Genomic DNA, 26858 nt, shown 5'->3' with positions numbered 1-26858 from the left:
TAGTACAGACACTACAGGATAGGCATAACAAAAATGACAGTTAAATAGATATTTCTATTTAAGTCTGAAACATTATGGGCCCTGTCATTCCCTCTCATTGAAAATCTTACAGGAGGGTGAAATGTATAATGGAAATTCCACGTAGGACCTGTGACAGCTCCTAATGTAGCTCCTCATTAAAGAGCCTTCCATTGGTTTGAGTAGAAACTGGATGTGGCGCATAAGAAACCCTGTAGAGTTTCTAATGCACTATCCATTTCAGCTCAACAGAGGCATTTAGCAGAATGGATATTTTGAGTTCTACAAAGAAACACCCAATTTTAGGGCATCTTCACAGGGAGCCAGATATTTAATTTTGTAATCCCATCACCCACACATGCTGAAAGCATGGCTCATTTAGGAACTTCACCCACATAGAAAGACTGCCACCATCTAGGAAGGGAGGACTGATGCCTTTGTAGTTCTACCTCTTTTATGCTTATTAACCAGTTATGACCATTATTTCTGTTGTTTCAATAGCCTCTGCATCTTGCAGAGGCCACAACTCAATGCAGAAAATTTACCTACATGAAATCTACAGTACAATCTTAACACTGAGTTAGCACAGCACCTCACATTCATCAGTGGGATTTATGATTTTACACTGAGACTGTCATATTTTACCTAAGAAAATAAAAGACACCCAACAAAGTAAAGTTTAAATCTTGAGAAATGTATGGAGATTTTTCAGGAAATTAATAATTCCTTACATTTAATTCCAGTCTGGTAAAATATTTTGTCTTTGTTGGTGTGAAATTATTTCATGTTAAGTTGTGAAAATTAGAGTACATGTTAATTGTCTCACCACTAATGGAATATTATATTTTCAGATAGTTATTTGAGTTTACTAACCATTACTACAGTAAGAGTGAAGAAATACATGCTTTAATAACAAAAAGTTGCTTCTTGCTTATTTTTAAAACTCATGGTTCCAAAGCTATTTAAAGATGCAAATTATTGTAGCAAAGCATCATGGGGCCATAAAGATTTATAAGCTGTTAAATGATCTTCAGGGCAGTTGCAAATAACATGTAACACCTGGCACAGACAGTATGTCTAATGATAATACAAATCCTTTATGGTACATTAACACCTTCAGAAATGAATAATGTCCTAAGATCAACTCCACAAAAAGTTACAGATGAGGGTCAACACATAATGTAATTGCACCGAATAACATCAGCAAATAGAATTTATCTAAATCCTTTATGCAGGCTCTGTTACCATTAATATTTCCCAATGAACAAAATATAAGGTGTGTCTATGATGGATGATATTTATTTCCTTTAGGATCTGGACTATTTTGCTATTTATCAGAATTAGAGCTATTATGCATCCTATTCCTCATTATGTGCCTAATTAATTTGCTGTATTAAAAATTCATCTTACTTTGTTCAGATCAGGCAAGCCAAAACCTTTTAATTTCATTGTGCTCAAAAGATTAATTTTCTCAGCTACTGTAAGGACTAATAATTCATTCATATTATCCGAATCAATCAGAAAATCACATTTTTTCCTTGCAAATTTGTTTCAGAGCTAAAGGGCTCATTTGATCATTTATTTTTCTGTAATTTTAAAATATTTAAATTATACTAATGGTGCTAAACTATACTAAGTCATCTGAACTTTTGAAACATGTATTGGAAACACACAATTTCTTTCTGGTGAATTCAAGACAGGAAAATGTCCTTTCTCCTCCTGCTTGTTGTCAGGATGTGACAGATTTGCGTTACCAATCTGTCTGAGGTGTCAGTTGATCAGGCTGATGCCGCAGGATCTTTGGGGAGGAGATATGGAACACATCAAGTGTCTAAGTTTTAAAGCTTTATTAATAAAATAATAAAATAACAGCGGCGAGTGATGGGTGCTCCCCACATCACTCAGAGGAAGGAAGGAAGCATTAGTGCCCCAAGCCCTAACCCACTTTCATACTCACACACATACTACCCGAGGCTGGCCAGGCCTGGGTGTAACATAAGAGGAAGGGCGGGGGGGGGGGGAGGGGTGGACGGGAGTTCTTGTCCTAGGGCCAGGTCATCCAAGGTCCCCTGCAAATCTCCGAGTTGCTTCACCTGTCAGGAGGGTTTTAAGTCCTGGGATCCTTGGGTGTGGGTAATCCACTCAGGGACCTCTGCTTCTGGTGCTCTTTGTGGCAGTCCAAACCGGCTTGCTGTGGCATCCTCGGTTTCTCAAAACATCCCTGCTCCAGAGACTTTGTTTTTCCTTCTATTGGCCTTCGCTGTCGCAGTCTCATTTGTTCTCACTGTTCTCACTACTATCTCTGCAGCTCTGCTCAGCTTAGTTTTCCTCTTCTCATGTCTGAGCAGCTGCTGATTTGTTGTCGAGGCCATGACCTTGGGCCAGGGCCAGCATCTTATCTTCACACAGAGCTAGCTGAAGTGTTGAGTTAAGCCATTCTCTGCTTTTTCTTCTTTCTCCCCTCTCCCATCCCCCCTGGCCTCTCGTATTCTGAAAAGGAAACTTCCACTCTCCACTCACACACCTTTGATCCTCCCCAAAATGCTTTGTGATGCTTGCAACAGTGCTAGCCACATACAGTGCTGATCTGCCTTCCCCAGAGACTCCCTGAGGGAGGGGGCCATTGGGGTGTGACAAGGACACTAAGAGGAAATACATTTCAAAACAAAAGATGATTCTTGCTGTATTTCTGACAAAAAACAGAATCAATCAAAGAGTGTTAGAGAAGTAAAGTTTTATTCATTGTCCACATTAAAGGGGTCATCTCTATCTGGGCTAATAGACACAAGAAAAGTTATATTGCATCTTAATTTAAAAAAGCGTATGACGCGTGGTATGGCTATGTAGTTTTATTGAGGGTAGATTCTAATATATTGACAAATATGATGATTTGTATTACAGTAATGTACCATATTTTCTAAAGTTTGAACTTTTTGGCACTCTGTAAATTAAGCAGAATGGATGCTAAGAAGTCATATTTTGTTTAGATACTCTAATTTTTTAAGATTACTAAAATCAAAATTATTTGAATAGTTTGTGGCCAGGTCTAGGTCACCTTTAGAATTGTCCATCCAGGGACTAATTTCTGGATAAACTTCACAAAATCACATACAAACCAGAACATATTAAAATAATATAAAAATAGTAGTGAAATGTACTAGGATAGCACAATAAACATTCATTTTAAAAAAACTCATTTTATCTGCATAAATGCTGTACTATCTTCTTTTTTTAAAGATATATTTACTCTTCATGCCAATTCTGTTATGCTATATTTACACAGAACTCACTGGTAAGCAGTCAAAATAATTGACAGCATTCTAGCAGCTGTAATAGAGTATGGATAATTTCAAGTATAGATGGGAAGATTTCCTTTTTAATAAGTGAAGAAAATAACTGACTCATAATATGTAGTTTATCATTTTGGATAATTTATTCATAAAATAGTAGCTAAGGCTAACTTGTAGCCAACAAAACTAGTTGAATTTATGTCATTGTGTGGAGCTGCCTCATTGCTATCTCACAACGATGATGGTGTCTTAGCATCTGAATTCTAGTAAACATATAGCTTCAATCCTCACATTTAGAGATAAATTTCAAACCTTCCCACATATTTGGAGGAGGTCAATTCCATTGTTTTCATTCAATCCACTATGATGATAGGGAACAGTTGCAAAATTGAGATCTAGAATATAATATCTCACAAAATTCAGGGTTATTTGTACCTGGAATTTTGCTTTTTGCCTTTTTGCACTAACAAAAGTATGTACATTTAAAGTCTGCAGAAAGCTTCCTGCAGCAAGAAGAGCTGCAGCCACTAGAGACAGGAAGGAAGCCACCTGACCTCATATCAACGCAAAAAGGAGACCAGACTTCTTGACACTGTTCCTGCTACTACGCACTGGTCTGTGCGGCTGTTGGCTGTAGTGAGCCAAGTTGCCTTAATCCAGTCCTGCCTACCTGCTAGTTAATTGTTAGCAGTGCTGGTCAGTAATTTTCCCATGGAACATTTTTCTGTCAGAAAAGGATGACACATTAAACTGAAATCTTTCATGGGAATGTGTCAATTTTGATTAAATATTGTTTAAAAATAAAAATTAAGCATTTTAATATGGTAGAAACATTCCATTTCAATCTTATAAGAATAGAACATTCCATTTTTCATTCTGAAATGACTTTTCAAGTAGAAACTTAATATGTTTATTTTATTATATTTCATGTTATTATTATACTAATTGAAATACAAATTAAAAACCAATTACGAATTTGAATACCAATTACAAATGACCACTGAGAACACCAATTCGTAAAGAAAGTACCATTTATGAAACAAATTACAATACCAACAACCGTTAGAACACCAATTATATTTTATTGTATATTATAATTTAAAAATGATTAACATTTAATTGAAAATATAAAATAAAATACAAAAATAATATTAAACCAAAACTAAAAAATAAAGTATTTCTATTTTTTAAACAATTGTATTGCACAGGAAATGTCCAAATGTCAAATGTTCATTCTAATTTGGAACGAAAAAAAGTTCAAAATGCCAGAATTGCCCACAGAACAGAAATTCAACCAGCTCTAATTGTTATTAAATTCAGAGGTTAGAGGAATGCTCAAAGTCATACAGGAAGTGTGTGATATAGTTTTACCCACATACACCAAACTTTTCTTCAGCTGTTGGTCCTGCTTCATAGCCTTATACAAAAAGGATAAGAAGCATACTCTGGGCCTGAGTCTTTGCTCATATTCATTAGCGTAAATCAGGAGTATTACCACTGATATCAGGGAATCAGGTTACTGAAATCCATGCACAAATTTTTTAAATTAGGGGTGTCAAGCGATTAAAAAATTATTCGCAATTAATTGCACTGTTAAAAAATAATAGAATACCATTTATTTAAATATTTTTGGATGTTTTCTACATTTTCAAATATACTGATTTCAATTAGAACACAGAATACAAGGTGTATAATATCACTTAATATTTATTTTTGATTACTAGTATTTGCACTGTAAAAAAATAGTATTTTTCAATTCACCTAATATAAGTACTGTAGTGCAATCTCTTTATCATGAAAGTTGAATTTACAAATGTAGAATTATGTACAAAAAAACTTGCATTCAAAAATAAAACAATGTAAAATTTTAGAGCCTGGAAGTCCGCTCCGTCCTACTTCTTGTTCAGCCAATCGCTCAGACAAACAAGTTTGCTTACATTTGCAGGAGATAATGCTACCCACTTCTTGTTTACAATGTCACCTGAAAGTGAGAACAGGTGTTCTCATGGCACTGTTGTAGTTGGCATTGCAATGGTGCCAGATGAACTAAAGATTCATATTTCCCTTCATGCTTCAACCACCATTCCAGAAGACATGTGTCCATGCTGATAACACGTTCTGCTCGATAACAATCCAAAGCAGTGAGGACAGATGCATGTTCATTTTCTTTATATGAGTCAGATGCCACCAGCAGAAGGCTGATTTTCTTTTTTGGTGACTTGGGTTCTGTAGTTTTCACATTGGAGTGTTGTTCTTTAAGACTTCTGAAAGCAAGCTCCACACCTCGTTCCTCTCAGATTTTGGAAGGCACTTCAGATTCTTAAACCTTGTGTCAAGTGCTGTAGCTATCTTTAGAAATCTTACATTAGTACTTTATTTTTGTTTTGTGAAATGTGCAGTGAAAGTGTTCTTAAAATGAACAAGGTGTAATGGGTCATAAGGAGACTTCTATAACAGGCAAATGCCTGTTCTCACTTGCTGGTGATATTGTAAATAAGAAGAGGGCAACATTGTCTCCCTTAAATGTAAGCAAACTTGTTTGTCTTAGCCATTGGCTGAACAAGAAGTAGGACTGAGAGGACTTGTAGGCTCTGAACTTTTACATTGTTTTGTTTTTGAGTGAAGTCATGTAACAAAGAATTTTCTGTAGTATCTGGCTCGTGAATCTTGCCCATATGCTCAGGGTTTAGCTAATCACCATATTTGGGGTTGGGAAGGTTTTTTGCCTTCCTCTGTAGCATGGAGCATGGGTCACTTCCTGTAGGATTCTCTGCTCCTTTAAGTCTTTAAACCATGATTTGAGGACTTCAATAGCTCAGACATAGGCGAGAGGCTTTTCACAGGAATGGGTGTGTGAGATTCTGTGGCCTGCGTTGTGCAGGAGGTCGGACTAGATGATCATAATGGTCCCTTCTGACCTTAGTATCTATGAATCTATAAACAAAAAAACCCTACATTTGTAAGTTGCACTTTCAGGACAAAGATTTTGCACTACAGTACTTGTATGAGGTGAATTAAAAATACTATTTTTTGTTTATCATTTTACAGTGCAAATATTTGTAAGCAAAAATAATATAAACTTTGATTTCAATTACAACACCGAATACAATATATATGAAAATGTAGAAAAACATCCAAAATATTTCATAAATTTCAATTAGTCGTGCTTAATTTTTTTGAGTTAATTGCGTGAGTTAACTGCAATTAATCGACAGCCCTAGTTTAAACTAGAGAAGAATAAAACCTTCTCTGTCTTCACAGATCAAGACAAAGATGAAAAAATTCTATTCCCATCCTCAAGAGTAAATTTTCTGTTGCAGAAGTTTGCAAAATGCTATCCATTTCTCTATGACACAATGTAAAAGTAGCATTCTGGGGACATACAGAATATTCAGAACAAGATCAAATATCACTGCTTTCGTGTACACACAAAAATCATTTCAAAGCATTTGTTTTCTTTGCTTTCATTACAAAATATGTCTGTGCAATAAAAAAAAGTTGCAAAAGAAGAGATCCATGCCTGATGTTGATGCTAATGTTATGTATTTCTAATATACTGAAGAATGGTTCTGCAACAGTTCATCCAAGTGAAAACAGTTTCCATGTAATCTGATGAAGATTGTTTGAGTTATATGCTGTGTAAATGCTAGCTATACAAACTACACTTGCCTATGACATTCTGGATATGAATTTTTAGGGAATGGTTAGTACCTTTTGTAGTAGATAAACCATTGTTTACTAAGAATGTGCTCTGGTGACCTGGCTATCGTTACAGAAGGTATAAAAATATCATGACAAAATATATCTTAGCATAAAAATAATTATTTTGTTTTGTAGCTAAAATTTTTAGTTCATTTTAATTCTTCTTGGAGATATTTTTAAAAATTGTCTGCTTCTCATTAAGGGGTGAATTCTGCCCCGTCATCCCTGTTTCAGTGGAATCAGTGTGTTTCCACTCTGCAAGGGATGGGGCAGGATTTAAAGGCCATACAGAGAGATTTTCCCTCAACCAAGCTCCTTAGGAAGGTGGAGTGGAACAAGAGCTGTATATTCTGTTGCTGTGGCTCTTCCATCTTGTAGAGCTTTAGACAAAAGGAGACTAGTCAGGATTATACTTGATAAAACAATTAATTTCACATTGTGGCTGGAGAGGGCAGAATTTCTTCTCCTGTCCCATTTTGGAGGTCCCAAACTCAGTTACTAGAGAGGATTTCTCCTACAGTGTATGAATCTTTTGCACCATCCTCTTATAACATCCTATTTTGACAATACTTGAAGCCATTCTTGAGAAACTTTACTTCTTTACACAGCACTTCTTCTGTGTAATCAGCTTATGTCGTTTTCTTCCTAATACTGTCTTAAATCTTGAAGATCATATTTCTTCAAACCAAAAAGCATCTATAAATCATTATACAAACAGTGTCTTCCTCATCATCTTCCCTAGTGTTTGTAATATTATAACTCAAAAGTGTTTTATCCTTGGGCAATCTCATTCAGGAGCATCATGCCAATCAACACTATTCTAGAAGGAGCTGTTCTTAAGTGGCTTTTATGCTGCTTTATGCTGTTTTATGCTGGACTAAGAATGGCTGATATGACTGGATGGGTCCTTGCCGAGTTAAAAACGTATGCCTCCGCTTAACAGGTCATGAATGAACATCCTCAACTTGGAAAGGTTACAACATGTCATTAGATATGCCCTAGCCAGTGACTGCCTTGCAAAACTTGGATTTGGTAACTGACACAACAAAACCTAACCCTCAAAGCTCCATTATAAGCTGTCATACAATATTCATTCCATGTTTGTTCAATCAGGCCATTTTGTATTTTCTGTAATTCTAGCCACAAGCTAGCACATGCATTTCCATAAATCTTTGATTTTCGCTTCTTGTCTGAAAATTGCATAGTCTTCTTGCAGTCTCCTCCACCATTGCATAAACAATTTTTAGAAATATTATGATCTGACTGGGCATGTAATTTTTTATGAAGAAAGCACTAAATATTAATTGTTTGGTTGGCTTAGTTGTATTATGATGCTTAAATCAATTATAATGATTGCATTGTGGCATACAGTAACACACTAGAGTGCAACTGACACAAAATTGCAGGGAGAAGTTTTATTTTGCTTTTAATATCAGATATTTACTAGTGGGTATATGTTTGTGTGTGTGTTGGGGGGGTGACCAATGTGGTGTTTTGGGGGGTTTTTTTTAGTTTCTTCCTCTCTAGAATAAGCCATTTATATGTACTCTACTGAAAGCAATGGCCACATTTTTCCGAGCTCTATATTCAACCAAAAATGACATATATGACTGCATATGAAATTTCACTTGACACATATTTTATGTATAAACAGCCCTGGTAATAGTCTCAAATGAATATAATGGTTTAGTCTACACCTTTACTATTCCTCTCCAGAGCCTTGTTTACAGTTCGGTTCAATCGGCAATTAGGCTCTTTGGTATGATGGATCTATTTTCTGACTAAAAGTCCATAACAGCAGTGCAGAGTGAAGAGAGACTATGTCTGATGTGTGTCAGGAAGGCTTGCCAATGCACACATTTGTCAGGCTTGATGATAAAGATAAAAACTTATGATTCTACAGCAATATTAAAATCCACCTGAATAATGACAAATTGCAATGATATGGATGCCGAATGAGGTAGTTACAACTGACAAGAAAGTGATAGTAGCTTTATGGAGGCATGTAGCGAGAGAGGCAAATAATTCCTTTAAGTGGAAGCAACTATCAATAATGTAGGGAATGACAGAAGGCAGCAGATTGCAGTGCTTAGGTTTGTGGGAACAATTTTTAGACATTTAATTTATGACAATGAAGCTCACTGTACACATTTCTAAGAGTAGACCATAAAATTAAAAGTTATTAAAGCTGAAAAATTATGATTACATGCCATCATACCTTCTACTGAAGCTTTTGAACAATTCACAGCTGTTTTTTTGCCTAATATCCCATAAGCACTGACAGAACAAAAACAGTTAAATCCAGTTTGTGAAAACTTTACATCAGTTTCTTCAGTGGGTTCATTGTTTTCATAATGTATTTTATAGAACTGAATAAAAAAAAGCCCAAAACCAAAAACACTCCAACCCGAAAAGAAAAAAGTCTCACAAAATGTATATTGGCAATTCTCCAGTTGTGAGGAAATGCATAGGACAGAGTTAACAAACAGAAAATGAAACATTTACACAAGGCAATGAAAAATGTATGCGTTTCATTATATATCCTATTATATCAGCTGTGTTGTGTGTATTTTGTATATTTTGATTCCTTTATTCCTCTCATTTACTGTTCCACAGATTTCTTCCATTGGCAGAATTCCTGGATAACTTTATTAACTGTCTGTTCAGGCAAAAGCCTCTCTTTGGATGAAATCACTTGTTCTTCAATGCACATTAATCACATCAGTTAAAGGCATGGTTGTGTCTTTTTTGGAGGAAAGAGTAAAAATGACTGCATCATAACTAAGGTGGGGCAGAGTTTGTCTGGGGCTTACCCAGGAAGGACAGCTCTGCTTTATGGTGTGGGGGGGAAAGAAGGAGAGAAACTCCTGTATAAAAGGTGCTCGGTGGTCAGCTTTGCATCAATCACAGACCCCCTCTCTCCCCCCACCCCCCATTCTCATAGCCCACCTTAACCCTCTTATGAGGGTGGTGGATGGTAAGGTCCAAGCCATGGGTTGGCTGGCGGACCTGGATGGAAACAAATGTGAACAATTTCCTGGCCTGGACTTGGTGGAAGCCTGATCTCGGCAGTGATCACTTCACTGGAAAAGCAGGCATAGGCCGAGCAGGTGTATCTCTATGATGACCTGTTTTCTCCCTAATGAAAATACCTCTGGTGTCTGGATGTTTTTCTCCAACTAATTTTCTGCTATGAAGAGTAAGAAGGTTCCTCAGTGGCCACTTGCTTTAAAGGGAATGTGTGTGTGGTTGCAGATACTTCCAGGAGTAGGAACCTAGTAGAAGAGGGCAGATAGGCTGAGATCCATGTCCAGAAACCACTCTGAAGAAAGTAAGGAGGAGTCAAGTAGCCCATTACCGTAAAGGCTAAGAAGGAATACCGGATGGGTCAAATGAGGTAAAGCCACTGCACCCATGTGAAGGACAGGAGATCAAAGTTCTTACTCAGAGAGTAAAGACCTGTGCTGTGTGGGGGAGCTGATAACCTCTTCCAGCAATGCTGAAGATGGGACCAGATGCTTAACACAATATTAACAACAAGGGGGAAGGAAAATAAGCCAGAATAGGGAAAGAATCTGGTAAAGAATACTTGGATAAGTCATTTATATTCAAATTGCCAGGATCTGATGAAATTCACTGTAGTACACTTAAGAAACTCACTGACACAATTTTGGAACCATTAGCAATTATCTTCCAGAACTCCATAAAATTGGAGAAGGGCAAATATAACACCTATCTTCAAAAAGGAGAACAAAGAGGACCAGGGAAATTATAGCCCAGTCAGCTAACTTTGAAACTTGGTAAGCTATTTTAACAAACTATTAGACACCCAGTTTGAAGCACCCAGAGGATAATAGAGTTATAACCAGTGATGAGCTGCCAAAATCTTAACAATCGATTCCCTATAAAAAAATTCTGATTTAAGGGATGTGCCCCAGTATGTATTTTTTGTACCAACAGGATTACCATATGTCTGTATTTTCCTGGGAGGACTTTTTAAAATTTAAAAATTTAAGAACCAAAAAGCTTGACCTGTTCGGGAAAATACAGATGTATGTTAACCCTGCCTAAAATTATTTTCTAAAAAGATGGGCCTGAACTAGAAATGAGCTCCGTTTCACATGTGTGGGTCCCCGCCACTCCCTGGGCGTGTGCTAGGATGACCAGATGTGCCAATTTTATAGGGACAGTCCCGATTTTGGGGTCTTTTTCTTATATAGGCTCCTATTACCCCCCACCCTCTGTCCTGATTTTTCACACTTGCTGTCTGGTCACCCTAGGGTGTGCACGTGTGGGTCCCAGCTGCTCCCTGCCCCCCTCATTGAAGCAGGTGTGCAGGGTTACTGCCCTGGGAACTGCAGGGCACCAGTGGACGTGGAGTCAGCTGCAGACAGGAGGGTGCGGGGTTGGCTGGAGGCAAGGGGGTGCGGGGCTGGCTGTGGGCAAGGCAGGGTGTGCGGAGCTGGCTGGAGACAGGAGAGTGCGAGGTTGGCTGGAGGCAAGGGGGTGTGGGGCTGGCTGGAGACAGGACAGGAGCTGACTGGAGGTAGGGGCTGGCTGCGGGCAGGGAAGGGGGGTGCAAGGCTGGCTGGAGGCAGGGACTGGCTGTGGGCAGGGGGTGCATGTGGGCAGGGGGTTGGGCAGGGGCTGGCTGGGGGCAGGGAGTGCAGGGGTGGCTTGAGACAGGGGCTGGTTGTGGGCAGGGGGTGCGGGGGTGGCTGGAAGCAGGGGCTGGCTGCAGGCAGGGGGTGCAGGGGGTGCAGCAGGGGCTGGCTGCGGGCAGGGTGTTGGGTGCTCACGGGGAGAGCGGCTCGGAGCAGCCTGAGCAGCAGGACACAGCCCAGGCTCAGCAGAGCAGCCGGGGACCCACCAGGCAGCAGCGGGAGCCCCAGGACCAGGGGTCGGGGGAGCAGCAGCAGCATCAGGGCTCGTGCCCAGGACCAGGCAGCAGCCCACATGGCTCCCACAGCGCAGTGCCCCCGGCGGCTGGAGGAGGAATTACATCACTTCCCGGCCAGAGCCCATCAAAAGCCTCAGCACCCCCTGCAGGGAAGTTCTGGTGCAGCCAGTTCTAAAACTGCTTCAACACGAACCGGCTCCAGCTCACCACTGGTTATAACAAAGGCTGCAAATTCTATGGATTCTATGACTTTCCGTGACCTCCATGACTTCTGAAGTGGCCTGTGGCCTGGCTCAGGGGCACCTCAGGCAGCACCTGTGCCAGTCAAACTGGTCGCTATTGGGGCAGTCTCAGGCCACCGCACCCCACCCCCAGCAGCAGAGTTTGGGATTGGGATGGGGTAGGGGGATAGGCGACCAGATAGGGTGAGGCAGGCTCTCAGCAGTGCTTACCAGGGGGGCTTCTCAGAAGTGACAATATCCCCCTCACTCAGCTGCTAGGCATAGGCATGGCCAGGCAACTCTGAGGGCTGCCTCCGCCCAGAGTGCTGGCTTTGCATCTCCCATTGGCCTGGAACCTGCCTCACCCCATCCCGTGCTCCAACCCCCTGCCCTCTCCCACACCCTGCTGCTGCTGCTGAGGGAGGAGATACGAAGCCAGGTAGGGAGCCCTGCCAACCCTCCCCCCAGCACGAGTGAGGGTCCCAGGCCGATGCCCGTAGCCCCCAGTATCAGGACCATACACCGCTGCCTGATGCCCCTCCCTAAGCAGCAGGGCCGCCTTCCCACAGTATGCGGGGCTCCCGGGCAACCCCCACCCAGTTTTATTCAATGGTATTTTTAGTAGAGGTATGGACAGGTCACAGTCCATGAATTTTTGTTGACTGCCTGTAACCTGTCCGTGACTTTTACTAAAAGTATCCGAGACTAAAATGGAGCCTTAGTTATGAGTAATAGCCAGCATGGATTTGTCAAGTACAAATCATGCCAAACCAACCTAATTTCTTTCTTTGATAGGGTTATTGGCCTAGTAGATAGTGGGAGTAGGAAACACGATATACTTTGATTTTAGTCATCCTTATGACACAATCCCACATGACATTCTCATAAACAAACTAGAAAAATGCAGTCTACATTAAATTAGCATAAGGTGTATGCATAATAAGTTTAAAGACTATATTCAAAAAGTAGTTATCTATGGTTCATCATCAAACTGGGAGAATTTATCTAATGAGGTCCCGGAGAGGTGTGTTCTGGGTTCAGTAGTATTCAATATTTTCATTATATATATGGATAATGAAGTAGAGAGTACACTTATAAAATCTGTAGATGACATCCAAGCTAGTAAGGGTTACAAGCACTTGGGAAGATAGGATTAGAATTCAAAGTGACCTTGATATATTGGAGAATTGGTCTGAATCTATAAGATGAAATTCAATAAAGATAAGGGCAAAGTACTATACTTGGGGGAAAAAAAAATCAAATGCACTGATACAAAATGGGGATAGTAGTAGTGAAGGAAAGGACCTGTGGGTTACAGTGGATGACAAATTGAATATGAGCCAACAATGTGATACAGTTGCAAAAAAGACTAATATCATTCTGGGATATATTCATAGGACTGTTGCACGTAAGACACAGAGGGTAATCATCCTGCTGTACTTGGCACATGTGAAGATTCAGCTGGAGTATTATGCCCAGTTTTGGCACCACAGTTTAAAAAAACGATGTGGACAAATTGGAGTGAGTCCAGAGAAGTAACAAAAATGATAAAAGATTTAAAGGAAAAGTTAAAAACTGGACATGTTGCGTCCCGAGAAAAGAGGGCAGAGAGGATCTGATAACTGTCCTCAAATATGTTAAGGGCTATTGCAAAGAAGACAGTGATCAATTTGTTCTCTATGTCCACTGAAGGTAGGACAAAAAGTAATGGGCTTAATCTGCAGCAGAGGAGATATAGGTTAGAAATTAGCAAACAACTTCCTAACTATAAGGATAGTTAAATACCGGAACAGGCTTCCAAAGGAGGTTGTGGAATCCACATCATTGCAGGTTTCTAAAAACAGGTAAGCATGTATCAGGGATGATCTAGGTATACATATGTCAAGGTTCCTTCCCCACTCTGAACTCTAGGGTACAGATGTGGGGACCTGCATGAAAAAAACCCTAAGCTTATTTTTACCAGCTTAGGTTAAAACTTCCCCAAGGTACAAACTATTTTACCTTTTGCCCCTGGACTTTATTGCTGCCACCAGCAAGTGTCGAACAAATATATAACAGGGAAAGACCCCGCTTGGAAATGTCTTTCCCCCCCAAATCCTACACCCCCTTTCCTGGGGAAGGCTTGATAAAAATCCTCACCAATTGGCACAAGTGAACACAGACCCAGACCCTTGGATCTTAAGAACAATGAAAAAGCAATCAGGTTCTTAAAAGAAGAATTTTAATTGAAGAAAAAGTAAAAGAGTCATCTCTGTAAAATCAGGATGGTAAATACCTTACAGGGTAATAAGATTCAAAACATAGAGAATCCCTCTAGGCAAAACCTTAAGTTACAAAAAGAATCAAAACCAGGAATATACATTCCATTCAGCACAACTTATTTTATCAGCCATTTAAACAAAACAGAATCTAACACATATCTAACTAGATTGCTTATCAGCCCTTTACAGGAGTTCTGACCTGCATTCCTGCTCTGGTCGCGGCAAAAAAAAAACAAAAACACACAGACTGAGAGAACCTTTGTTTCTCCTCCCCCCCGCCCCCCACAAGCTTTGAAAGTATCTTGTCTCCTCATTGGTCATTTTGGTCAGGTGCCAGCGAGGTTATCCTAGCTTCTTAACCCTTTACAGGTGAAAGGGTTTTTCCTCTAGCCAGGAGGGATTTAAAGGTGTTTACCCTTCCCTTTATATTTATGACACGCCCCCGAATCACAGATAGGGTGAAACGCTGGCTGTGATTTCTTCCTGGATCTCTAGGAGAAAACAGAGTTAATAAGACACACGCACCGCTAAATATACTACCAAGTATATAAAGACTAACAATATTTTCCACATTTCAAGAACAATTTTAACCAGTTGATTCTGGGAAACTTTCATGGGAGAGTGCATCAGCCATTTTGTTAGAAGCTCCTGAGATATGTTGGATGTCGAAATCAAAATTTTGGAAAGCTAAATTCTACCAAATAAGTTTTTTGTTATTTCCCGTGGCGGTATGAAGCCACTGTAGTGTAGCATGGTCGGTTTGGGGAAACTCCGTCCCCAAACGTATGGGCGTAGCTTTTCCAGAGCGTAAACATTAGCGTAACATTCTTTTTCACTGACTGACCAGTTGCTTTCCCTCTCAGACAGCTTCTTGTTGAGAAACACTACAGGGTGGAATTCTTGATCTGGTCCTTCCTGCATTAAAACTGCTCCCGCACCATGCTCAGATGCATCTGTGGTTACTAGAACGGTTTGTCAAAGTCTGGGGCCCTTAGTACAGGGTCAGACATGAGGGTCGCTTTAAGCTGGTTAAAGGCCTTCTGACACTTTTCGGTCCATTTGGCTGTTTCTTTTTGGTTAGGTCTGTCAGTGGGGTGGTGATTTGGCTGTATTGCAGTACAAATTGCCTGTAATATCCGGCCAAGCCTAAAAAGGATTGGACCTGTTTCTTTGGTTTTGGGACAGGCCACTTTTGGGTAGCATCCACTTTAGCCTGTAAGGGGTTGATAGTTCCTTGACCCACCTGGTGTCCAAGGTAAGTCACTCTGTTTAGGCCTATTTGACACTTCTTAGCCTTAACAGTTAGTCCTGCCTTCCTTATGCGCTCAAAGACTTTTTGTAGATGTTCCAGGTGTTCTACCCAGGAATCCGAAAATATGGCCACATTGTCAAGGTAGGGGCTGCATATTCTCCTAATCCCGCTAGGAGACCATCTACAAGTCTTTGGAAGGTGGTGGGTGCATTCCGCAGCCCGAAAGGGAGTACATTAAATTCATACAGCCCGACATGTGTGGTGAAGGCTGACCTTTCCTTGGCGGATTCATCTAGTGGTACCTGCCAGTACCCCTTGGTTAAGTCCAAGGTAGAGATGAATTGAGCCAGTCCCAGTTTCACTAATAGTTCATCTGTGCATGGCATTGGATAGTTGTCTGGGCGAGTTACAGCATTTAGCTTACGGTAGTCCACGCAAAAGCATATCTCCCCATCTGGTTTGGGAACTAGAACCACTGGAGATGCCCATGCACTGCCAAAGGGGCAGATTACATCCATCTGTAGCATATCCTGGATCTCCCATTCTATAGCAGTTTTAGCTTAAGGAGACACCCAGTAAGGTTGGACTTTAATTGGGTGAGCATTACTTGTGTCAATGGAGTGGTATGCCCGTTCAGTCAGTCCTGGGGTGGCTGAGAACATTGGCGCGTAGCTAGTGCACAGCTCCTTGATCTGCTGTCTCTGCATATGCCCAAGGGTCAAGGAGAGGTTCACCTCTTCCACACCACCAGCACTTTTCCCTTTGTAGTAGACAACTTCAGGCCACTCAGTGTCATCTCCTCCCTGGGCTGTAAACTGACAAACCTTTCATTCTCTGGAATAGAAGGGCTTTAGAGAATTAATATGGTACACCTTAGGCTTTCGGTTGGAGGTGGGGAATGCTAGGAGATAATTAACAGCTCCCAGGCGCTCCTGGACTCCATGGCCCTTCCCATGACGCTTCCATTTTAAAGGCGCTCCAGGCCCATAAGACTATGACGTGGTCCCCTACTTTGACAGAACACTCTCTGGCATATTAATCATACCAGGCTTTTTGATCTTTTTGAGCATCCTTTAGGTTTTCTTTAGCAAGGGCTAAAGAGGTTTGAAGGGTGTTTTGTAGGTTGGTTACAAAGTCCAGAATGTTAGTTCCTGGAGAAGGTGTAAACCCCTCCCATTGCTGCTCCCATTCACCAACTGTAATGGCCCCTTAACCTCGCAGCCATATACAAGTTCAAATGGTGAAAACCCTAAACTGGGATGTGGTACAGCTCTGTAAGCAAAGAGCAACTGCTGCAACACCAGGTCCCAATCATTGGAGTGCTCATTTACGAATTTACATATTATGGCCCCCAAAGTCCCATTAAATTTCTCCACCAGGCCATTTGTTTGATGATGGTAAGGGGTGGCAACCGAGTGATTCACCCCATGAGCTTCCCAAAGGCTTTCCATAGCTCCTGCCAGGAAATTAGTTCCTGCATCTGTGAGGATGTTGGAGGGCCAACCTACCCTGGCAAAAATGTCTGCTAGTGCCTGGCACACATTTTTAACCCTGGTGTTGCTGCAAAGTATTTTCCATCCTGATTTTACAGAGATGATTTTTACCTTTCTTTTAAGAACCTGATTGATTTTCCCATTATTCCAAGACCCAGGGGTTTGGGTCTTTGATCATTTTGTAACCAATTGGTTAGGATATTATTCTCAAGCCTCCCCAGGAAAGGGGGCGTAAGGGCTTGGGGGGATTGCTGAGGGAAGAGGAACTCCAAGTGGTCCTTTTCCGTGGTTCTTTGTTAAATTACTTGGTGGTGGCCTCATACCTCAGTCCAAGCACAAATAGAGATTTGTGCCTTGGGAAAGTTTTTAACTTAAACTGGTAGAAATAAGCTTAGGGGGTCTTTCATGCAGATCCCCACGTCTGTACTCTAGAGTTCAGAGTGGGGAGGGAACCCTGACACAGAGTGAAACCAAACAACAAAACTGGGAAAGCAAAATGAGATGGTAAGTGCAGTGGGGAAGTCACTGAAGGTACGGGGATAAACAAGAGGTTTAAAATAATGCTACAGTTTCTATTGCAAAGTGCAGCAGGGCCTGCAGACTTGGTAGATGAGGAAGAACTTCTTGCAGAGGTGGGAAGGTGAGGATAAAAGGTTATGGAAAACATTGGACAGCAGACGTGATCACTGTCCTTGATGGACAACTCTGAAAACTGCCTCTGCAGCTGCTGAACAGGACATCACCCAGAAGTGAAGGATTGCACATCTGAAAGTGCAAAGAGAATTGAAAGAAAAAAATCAATGTTTTCATTTTCTTCAGTTCTGAAAAAAATTAAATACATGCCCTGGTAAAATTAAAGCATACCATATGTAGCAAAAAATGTGTGTGCATAAGACATATTCTGTGCAACACATATGTTATAAATCCCCTTTGGTAAGCAAGTTGCAGAAAACAAGGGCTCGTGTTGTGAAGGAATCGTAGAAACGTAATTATGGGGCAGCTGATGTTTCCTGGTAACAATTTCTTCTTTCTCTAGGGAACAGGAAGAATCTTCACTTAATGATTCTCACTCTTCTGTATATGGTTTGTTACCTGCTTCGCACATAGTCATACCTCTTACATTAGTTTTCTTGGTAATAAATCACAGTATAGCATAGTAGGTGATTACAGCAGCTGCAGAAAAACATCCACTGATGGGTATTATATATTAAAAATAATACTGTTATTTTTCATTGTTTACATTTATAACTAGGAAGAAAAAAGTTCTAACGGGGCATATTTTTGTGTATCACAATGACATCTTGAATGCTCTGTAAAATGTACATAACAAAGAGGTTTTTTTGTTTTTAATAAGAAACATTTTCCAGCTCTGTGTCCCAGCAAAAATATTGCTTTCCAGAAGATTTCTTCTTCTGGATCCTCAAGGACTTTCCAGACACCTGAGAAACCAAAATTAAACCTAATTAGGCTGCTATGCAACCACATTAATCTTACAGCTGCTATAAAAAATGGTCAAGCTGCTACAGGTAACAGACACTGCAATGATACTACACCTGCATCTTAAATAAAAAGGCACAAAATCAAAATATTTAATTTAGCTTCATGACAGTAAAGGTGCTTGTTAGGGGGCTTATTCCTTCACCCACTTACTTCCCTGATCCTTCACGCATGAACAGAGAGCAACAATACCCGAAGTCCAAACGTGCAAACAATTCGATGTTTATTGGGGTGAACTTCCAGCAAGCATGATTTCAGTTTCCTTCCTTAGTATCCTCCTTCCCAGCTCTGACACCACAGAGCCTTACACCTGTGTCCCTGTTCCCATTCCTACCCTTAGCCAAACATGATTCCAACTTCCTTACTCCCATTGCCTGTTCCCATCTCCCTTACCCACATGCCCATGCCCATGCCCACGCCCACCCCCACCCACTCACTTCCTCATTGACTACAGATTATATAGTAAAACTTGAGTTCTGCTTAGCTATACCTTAACCAATCATTTTCCTGAAATTTAACTAACCAATCCTAACATATTATAACATGATTATGTAACCAATTCTATCCCACCACCTTAATTAGTTTACACCCAGCAAAATTAATTATACAGCAGACAGGAACAATCACAGAACCAGACAGGGATTATACAGACAAACAATAGCAAAGTGGAAACTATAATGACAAGACAATACAGAAGTGAGGGTTTCACATCCCAGAGTGAGTTCTTGCCAGACAGGATGCTATCAAACTAAGTTTCCTTTTACATTTTCTAGGCACTTCCCTTTCTCTGGAGGTGATAGGAATACAATCCTGTCCTGATAGTGCCTAACAGCCCAATAGCACCTTATTTCAATGTGACTAGTTTGGAATGTGAGGAGGTGACTGGTCGCTTCCCAGCTTATGGCTGCCTCTGCTGCTTAGCCAAAGGCCTGAGCCTAAGCACAGGGCCACAAACTGTCACAGTAAGAGAAGGCCCTTACACCAGCAGATAGTGATTTTGATTCTTTCTTTTATACCTCTATAATTAGCCAAGTGATAAGAATACACCTAAATTCTTAGAGTATAGGCCTTTACAGACAGGCCTGAATATCTATATCCTAACAGTGCTTAATGCCTCTGTGGGCTTTATCTTCTTGTGACAGTCACTTTTATTAATAACCATTCACTATTAATTTACAGAGCAGCCAAAAATGTGCTAGGCACAGTCATATAAAAAGACAGAATCCTTGGCCCAAGAAGCTTACTGTCTAATTAGACAATTTACAGATCTGGGGACACCAGGGAAGGATATACCTATTTTGTGGAGAAGGGAAGATCCATTTGACCCATCGCTTATCATTTTTTTTTACCCTTGACTCCATATTTAGTTGTCATGGCCTGGTTATAGGGTGTGATAGTAAACTTGGGTTAGTAATTTAGCCTTTGCCTTTATTTATTTATTTTATGCGTAATGTTACCTACTTTAATATTTTCATGCTTTGCATCTGTTTTTTATTCACTTTTAACCTGTGCTCTTTATTGGTAATGAACCCTACCCAACTCTATTATAAATCTCTTTAACACTATCCTCTTCTCTTTTGCTTTTTATTCCCAGTGGACATTTATCTTGTCCAATTTTATAAAACAATTTTAACTCTTATGTATATATTTAAGATTATGTTTAATCTCTGTTTACTTTTTTTCCCAATTATTTGTAATTTACTGAAAACCTGGAAGACTCTCTTCCAACTTCAAGACATCCCTTTTTATCATCACCAGTTCAAGATAGCCCTCTACAACCCTACCCTCAGAAGATGACTCTCCTTCCCACCCAGACTCTCCACTCCCATCCAACAGAAATCAGTGCTGATTAAAGCAATCCAGTCAAGTCGGCACCCAATCAACAGCTGTGTTAACTTGCTATTGTGCTACACCTTCACAGGACAGGATCTTGCTTCATGACCTTGGACAGCTGCTAGCTGGAAAAGCCCTAAAACCAGGCTAGGTTGGTAGATGAGACAGGGAATAAGAGGGGGACATAGAGCCTTGATAGAGATGGCCCTCACATCCCTGTTGCCAGCTTCCATAATTTTATCACAAATCCTGTATTTCTTCCGCTGCAGGCCTCAGGCTCATCGAGTCATGTGGAGAAGACAGAATCTTAGTTTTCATTAAAAAAAAGTAAATAAATTTCTAGTCCCAGCAGTTGCAGAGAAATGTTTGAAAACAATAACATCTTAGAAACCAATAGGCAGAGAAGAAAAAATCCAACTTTAAACAAAAATGTTGTCCGGAGAAGTCATCTGGCCCATAGAAGAGTAAGGAGGCATGAGGCACTTGTACCACAACTCCAATGAGACACCACTTTCCCAATTGAAATGTTTTGATTTGGGGCAAAAAGCTACTTTTTTTTTTTTGGTTTGTTTTCAGGTGTTCATTCTCTCAGTGAAAAGGCAAACTTTGCTGTGGAAAACACACTTTCCGTTAAATAATTTGTTTAGTTAAAAACAGACATTTTGGTTGAAAACCAGTTATGACAGAAAATTTTGGAGCAGCCCTAGTGAACACCCCTCCAAGGGTATATCTACACTGCAATTAATCCTTGTTGGCTGGCCTATATCAGCTGGCTCGGGCTATGGGGCAGTTTAACTGTGGTGTAGACATTTGGGCTTGGGCTGGAGCCTGGACTCTGGGATCCTCCCCCCTTGTGGGGTCTCAGAGCCTGAGTTCCAGCCCCAGCCTGAATGCCTACCCTGCATTTATTTAGCACCATAGACCAAGCCCCATGAGGATAAGTCAGCTAACAGAAGACCGTCATGCTGGGTGTTAAATTGCAATGTAGACATACCCCAAATTGTCACCTTTGTCCCCCACCCCCCAGCCTGCCGCAACAGTAATTCATCCTCCTAACACAACAGCAAGTACCTTGGCTCTGAAAGTATGCGAGATCAGGCTTGGGAAGGTCCTGGGATTTGATGAGGAGAGGTGGAAGCAAGTGAATAGAAAGGATCTAATTGCAGGTAACTTCTCTTGGAGGTTACTGTTCAAACAAACTATCGACCAATTTGCAGATGAGAGTTCCCTTTTAAATTTCAACCTCTGCATGATGTACACAGCTATGTTCTAACCTGCTCTTTTGTATGTTCCAAGCAGCCATTAGTGTTTGGTAACCTGACCAGTTTTATTGAAACTCATGGGAATTCATGCAGTTCAGGCATTTCAAGACTGGCTCATTTCCCTCTCTAAACTAGTCACAGAGAGCAACAAATACTAAATGAGGTGATGGGTGAACATACAGGACAATCTTTCATGCCAAACAAACATATTGCATCATATGATATTGAAAAAAATACATTTTGTTAGTTAAAAACTTTAAATGCTAACAAGAAACAAGTGACCAGCATACTTAAAGTTTCTTTTCCGCTATGTTCCAAGTTATAGACACTATCTTAAACTTTTATTGTAGACCTTAAAATTTTAGTACTTGCTGTCCCTAGTGGATCTACAAGACACAACAACAGTTAGTGGTTTATTAAATCTGCCATTTACTGGAAGGGAAAGTTAATTTCCACATTGGTTTTTGGCCCCATATATCCCTGTACATAAAGTAGTGGTGATGTTTATTATTTCATTGCCTGTAAAATGAAAGAAGATTTGTACTCCAATTCCTAAAAGTGTTTCAGATTAAATTCAATAAAATGTCCATCTTAATTAATACACACAAATGAATAAAGTTATCTATATTTACTGAAACTGATAGGAAATTATGCATACCACCTTAAAACAAGTAAAAGCAAATGTCTCTGTCTCTTGAAATGTGTGCTGCATACCTGAGACAGGTGAAATTAGATTTTTTAAAAATGTATTTTTTGTGTTTTGTTGCTCCACAAAAATTTGTCAAGAGACCACTTACCTGTATAAATGTCAGCTCCTGGGAAACATCAGTCTTTCCCTAGAGTTCTGGGAAATTAGGGAATCTATTTCTCTATAGATATTTGTCATTCAAGGACAAACTATATTTGTCCAGGAAGGGAAGGGCTCTTTTCAAAGGAATTCCAGACCACAGTTGACTCTCAAAATCCCACATATCTCTTTCACAACAGCTGCTTGGTTCACCAGGGTAACAGCTTTTAACGTAGGTAGAGCCCCTAGCAGAATACCATTTATTGCAATGGTCTTTACGTTCCATTAGCCTTATTTATGCTTAATAAAACTGTTTTGCCAGGCCAAGCTTTGAATACAAATTTCTAGTTTCCAGTGCAGTGACTCTATATTTTGCATCTGAAGAAGTGGGTTTTTTACCCATGAAAGCTTATGCCCAAATAAATCTGTTAGTCTTTAAGGTGCCAACAGACTCCTCATTGTTTTTATATTTTTTTCTACCTTCCCAGGATCCGCCATGCTGCATTTACTTTAAATGCAAATAGAGCCATTGCTCTTTTCACAACAGGTTGAATTGCACAGCTTTACTTGGCTGCATAAGAGAGTAAAGATTTCCCACTTCCTACTTTGATTTGAACCATTCAGACTGCTACTCTAGCTACAATGCCAGGGAGCAGGGCTCCAATCTGTGAGCAAATGGCTTGAGGGCATGCCTATACTGCAATGTAAACCTGGGATTAGCAAAACTGAGGATAGCAGATCCTAGGTTTATTAAACTCACTCATTTGTAACCACAAGTTAGAAATGATTGAACCTTGGGTCCCAACCTGGTGCTCCAGCATCTACACTGCATTATCTGCGTCTGAGTCCAACCACCCATATCCCAGACTTTCTAGTGCCCTCCCAAAATGTGGACACTCTAGCCCTTTGTTCCTGGTGCAGCATGGAAAAACTTGATTGTCCAGTAAACATAACAGTACAGAGGACAAAGAACATTGGCCAGTAGGACTATGGGATATTTTTCACTGACTCCCAGAGCACAAGTCCAGTGGGCTCACATCTATATAGCAAAACAATTGGGCTTGAACGGTGGGTCCCAGCTTGACTCAGTCTCGGACCCTCCACCCGCCTGGCATCCTAGGATCCTGGGTCTGAATCCTGGCATAATGTTATTTGTGTGTAGACAGCAGTTTAAACCTGGACAGTGTTGTATAGACATATCCTGAGAGGCAGCAGAAGTGGGTAAGGAGTGGGATGAGCTCTAGCTCTCTACCTAGAATCAATGACTGAGCTCTCAGAAAAAAAGCAAGGTTCTCTACAGAAAGACATGCAGTTACTTATACATTCCTAAAAGCAAGGGAGGAGCCTCAGAGGAACTGTGATTATGCTATTATTCTGCTTCTGGGGAGGTGTAGTTATACAGGACAGATTGCAAACTTACAATGTAGCTCATTATAAGGGAGTCCATATTTGTTTTTCACAGTTGAAGAAATTGCCCGGTCATTTTCACAGCTCCTGTGATTTCCCCTGTAATAACTACCACCACTTACTTAACAGCAACACTGGATGAACTTCAGTATGTTTATATTTGCATCCAAATGTCCAAATGTTTACCCAAACTTAACGGAATCTCCTGTCTGAAAAGCAGGCTGAAAAATCCCATGAGATTTCCAGGATTTCCCATTTCCATGCAGTTATCAATCCATATGCATTTAAAGGCAAGTTGCTTTTGGGGAGAATGGAGGCAGTGCTTTGTCCATGTCTGCTATCACTCAGATGAAATTAAGAAGTGAATATGGCATGAAAAATAAAGTAATAATAATGAAGTTTGAACATCAAATACAAGTTTTTCGGTTGAACACAGACTGTTGTGATTTGCTTACATGATGTAGCTGAAGCAGATGTCTGTACCCTACAGTCATTCTTTCCTCAAAGAATCAAGAAGGTAGTAATGAGTACCTGCTCCTCTTCTCCAAAAGCCTTCACTTGCATGGTTCCTTCAAGGACTTATCTTGCCTCTTCTTCTTCAATATCTAGATGAGACTACTTGGAGAGGTGAAGAAACATCATAGGCTTTGGTGTCAACAATAGTTGGATGACACCCAGCTATGTATCACATTTTTGCATATGCAAAAACTAGTATATGTTTAGGAGAGCAGCACCTGGATGAAGAGCTGCTCCCGCAAAGTTAACTTGTGCGAGAACACTGCAGTGCTGATTAGAAAGGGGGAAATGCAATTAAGAACTAGTTAGCCTGGGTAGTGTCCGTCCATTCATCCAGGTGCCTGCCTTAAAAGTTTTAAATGGTTACATTGTCCAGGTATGATCAGTGGTGAAAAATGCTTTCTTCCACCTCCAGGAACAAAAGTCAGTAGTTAATGACTGTATTTTTCTAACAGAAAACTGAAAATGTAATTGTCATCTCAGCTTATAGTTTGGGGAAAGGGAAAACAATTATTTATAAAGGAAAGTTATGTCCATCATATGGCCATATCAACTTTTGACAATAAAAATGAGGGTGGTGATTATAGGGTCCACCAAAGCAAAGGGGCTGGGTAGCAGTTTGCAATTCCTGGTCCTCTTCCTTTCTTTCATCCTTCATTGTCTTTATCATTCTACACCTCCTTTGTCTTCCAGTCCTTCCTTCTCCCCACTCTATTCTTTAGCTCTCTTTTAGCTCCAGGTCGGACATGTTGCCTGCCTTCTTTTTACATCTTTCCATTTGCCCTTGGTACTTCGTTCTTCCCATATCATAGAAATAACAAAATGTGGCCCTTACTTACACTCATTCAACCCCAAAGAAAGCTTGGGTGAATGTGTGTACATAAATGTAGAATGTATTCCATATTCTGAAATGGGAATCAGTTCTTTGAGACGACTGTGATTGCATTAAAATTTCAGTGACTTATAGAGAAAAAAAAAACACATTTGATTTCTATTTTTAAAATGCTTGCATTATTTTAATTCAAAGCTAATAACAATTTAAAATTCTTTGTTAAAAAGCTCTATGTTGTGCTATGTATTACTGCTTTCATTGAACATTTTGTGACAACCCTTCAAATAATTACATTGTCAGCAGCTAATAACATCAAACATGGTATTTGCTGTTTGCCGTAATTGCCTCAGCAGGAAAAAAAAAAAAAGTATCAATATTGCTATCTGGAGTTCAGTGCACTTTCCATTCATTGCACTCTTACTTTGATTTTCTAATATATTACTTTGAAATCTATGAAGCAGCAGCTGAGGCACTCATTACTTTTGACTACAAATGGCTGCAGAATTGATGGGAAAGCTGATTTAGACAGCACATTCAATAAAATGCCCCTTTTAAGATGTCTTAATGACAGACCTCAGTGACGAAAAATCCATGTGTCTTCCTGTATAATATAAAAACCGAATTTTGTTTTGCAGTTTAAGTTCCCAGGGATAGAAATAGAATGGCAGATTATATGCAGGTCTCCAACATAAATCAAATTGACTATGAAAATATCTGTACTTTTTGCTGCAGTATGTCTCTGAATTATTTGAATACTAATATTAAAGGTGTTCCTGAATGTCAGTCAATAAAGTCAAAAAGAGATACAAATATAGTCAAGTTCTAAAAATAAAATGTGAAAATATGAAGACAGAAATACAAAGGCACACACTACATATAGCCAACAGAGAAACTAAAATAAAGAAGAGCAGTACTTCAAAAATAATAAATATTTAAGTAAATATTAACACATGAAAAGAAGGCAATATTCATTGCAAAAGTTAGTTTACAAAACTGATTCAAATATTGGTTTTAGCTTGTTTGGACAACAGTCCCCTCCCCTTAGGCATTTAAGAATATTGGACCCAAAGGACTCAGCTCTTCATTTTCTGGACCTATCACATATCACTCTACACATAAACCTGATAAATTGCCCATAAATGAACACAAGGCCCATACCTAAGATTGTAAAACATGATGGCCCCTCAAGGCCACTACTACCAGGGATAGAGGCATCCATTGCTCATATAGTAAATGATTCCTACATTCAATTAATACTTAGGACTAAATTCACAAAAGGACCTAGGACCTAACTGACACTATAGGCACCTAAATCCCATAATCAGGCCCCATTGGAATTCCCCTCAAACCCTGTAAGCACCTAAATGTGGTTCCTAAATTTGTACAGTAAAAGTTGTCTAATCACCTATAGTTCTGCCTTTGACTTTGCACACTGCATCCCTGTGTCAGGTGTGCAGATGCCTAAGTCCTAGAGCGATTCACAAACTGTCTGAAGGCAGGCATTCTTCCACCTAAATTGCATGGGGACCCAATCTAGTAAGTGTGCTCAGACCTTGCGTGGATCAGATTCATATAGACAAGTTTACA

This window comes from Eretmochelys imbricata, chromosome 1 (genome assembly GCF_965152235.1).
Source record: "Eretmochelys imbricata isolate rEreImb1 chromosome 1, rEreImb1.hap1, whole genome shotgun sequence".
Taxonomy (NCBI): domain Eukaryota; kingdom Metazoa; phylum Chordata; order Testudines; family Cheloniidae; genus Eretmochelys; species Eretmochelys imbricata.
This window is presented reverse-complemented; position numbering follows the sequence as displayed.